The sequence below is a fragment of the Cervus canadensis genome, chromosome 3 (assembly GCF_019320065.1).
Source record: "Cervus canadensis isolate Bull #8, Minnesota chromosome 3, ASM1932006v1, whole genome shotgun sequence".
NCBI lineage: Eukaryota > Metazoa > Chordata > Mammalia > Artiodactyla > Cervidae > Cervus > Cervus canadensis.
Genome location: NC_057388.1, coordinates 88222049 through 88224116, shown reverse-complemented (window position 1 = coordinate 88224116; position 2068 = coordinate 88222049).

The following is a 2068-nucleotide window of genomic DNA, read 5'->3' as shown; positions in this document are numbered from 1 at the left end:
ACCCCACTGTTCATAGCAGGTCTATTTACAGTAGACAGACATGGAAGCAAGCTAAATGTCCATCAACAGATGAATGGATAAAAAGGATGGGGTGTGTGTGTGTGTATATATATATATATAAAACTCAGCCATAAAAAAGAATGAAACAATGCCATTTGAAGCTACTGGATAGACTTAGAGATTCTCATACTAAGTAAGTCAGAGAAAGACAAATATCACATGATATCATTCATGGAATCCAAAAAAAAAAAAAAAGATACAAATGAACTTACTTACAAAACAGAAATAGACTCACAGACAAGCAAATTTATGATTACCAAAGGGGAAAGGCAGGGAAGGATAAATTAGTAGTTTGGGATTATATATAAAATCCACTATTTAAAAAAAAATCCACTATTAATTATAAACAACAAGGTCTTACTGTGTAGCACAGGGAACTATATTCAATATCTTATAATAATCTATAATGAAAAGGAATCTGAAAAACATACATATATATGTAATTGAATCATTTTGCTGTACATCTGAAACTAACACATTGTAAATCAACTATACTTCAATTTAAAAAAAAAGAAAGAAATTAGCTCTACTACTGTTGAGAAGAACAGTGATGGCAAGAATAAGCAAGGTGGGCAAGCACAAGGGGATGTGGGGAGGTCAGAGGGAACACAGCATGGGCAACCTGGATAGGAGGAAAAACCAAAAGTCAGACCTAAGAGCAGAAAGAGTCTGGACTGCAGAGTTAGGAAGGCCCTGGGCCCACTGTCTGTTACCTACTAGCTATGAGGTTGTGGGCAAGTCATTTTGCTTCTCTGAAGTTTGTTGCTACAGAAAACTCGTTCCTCTGCCCCTTCTGAATTAGAGGAGAGGCAGCAGAGAACAGGGGCTTCCCTGGTGGCTCAGACGGTAAAGAATCCACTTGCAATGTGAGAGATCTGGGTTCGATCCCTGGGTTGGGAAGATCCCCTGGAGGAAGGCATGGCAACCCACTCCAGTCTTTTTGCCTGGAGAATCCCATGGACAGAGGAGTCTGGCTTGGTACAGTCCACGGGGTTGCACAGAGTCAGACGCGACTGCATGACTAAGCACAAGCACGACGCACGGAGTGCAGAGGCCAAGAGCCATGTGACTCGAGCCAGGCAGCTCTGATGGAATCCCAGCATTATCACTTCTTCTCAGGCAAACTTTTGAACTTTTCCGTACCTAAGTGTCTTAGGGGTGTTAACAGTGCCTCTGAGGTCTGTTGTGAGATTCCACAGGTTAATAGATATGAAGTGCTTAGAGCTAGCAAGCATTTAATAAGAATTAGCCCTTATTGTTATCATCATCATCATTATCCTTATACACATGTAAAGTACATAGTAGATAATCAGTGTTAGTTCCCTTTCCTCTATCCTTTGGAATTTGGCTCTGGGCAAATTGCTTGTGTCCCCATCACTTGAGTGACACCCATAAACAGGCACACTTAATACTGCACAATACCCTCTGAGTCGTCCGTGGGTACCACCCCCTTTCTTCTACCCCCTCTTCTTTCCACAGGACCCTGAGTCCAGTTCCCAGCTTTCTACTGACATCTTTCTGGAGGAAGTGGGACTAGCAGGCTCCCCTCAGAGAAGCCTGAATTTCTCTGACAGCCCAAGGGGAGGAAGCTGTGGATGCGAATGCACCTGGTCCCACAGACATCCTTTGTAGAGGCAAGAGGTTCTCAGAGGGGGCCTGGGATTGCCATGAGCATCCATGCCCACCTACACTCCCCAGCAGGGGACACTTGCTTCCTGCAAGTGTCATCACTGCAGGGACAAGCTACATGTCCTTGCTCATTCATCTCATGATCAGTGTGCAGTGAGGCAGCTGTGGCCAGAGCCTTTGTCCATATATAGAACCAACTGGCCAGGAAGGACAGCCAGCACATTAAGCTGACATCGGCCTGACATCTGTCAGTGGTGACCTCATTAGAACCGAGCTCTTGGCCTTGCAGAATAGCTTGCAGAGGAAGTGAAGGACAAATGAGATCATGACCAGGTAAGTGGGTCAAGACGGAGCCTATGGAAAGAAGCACATCAATAGA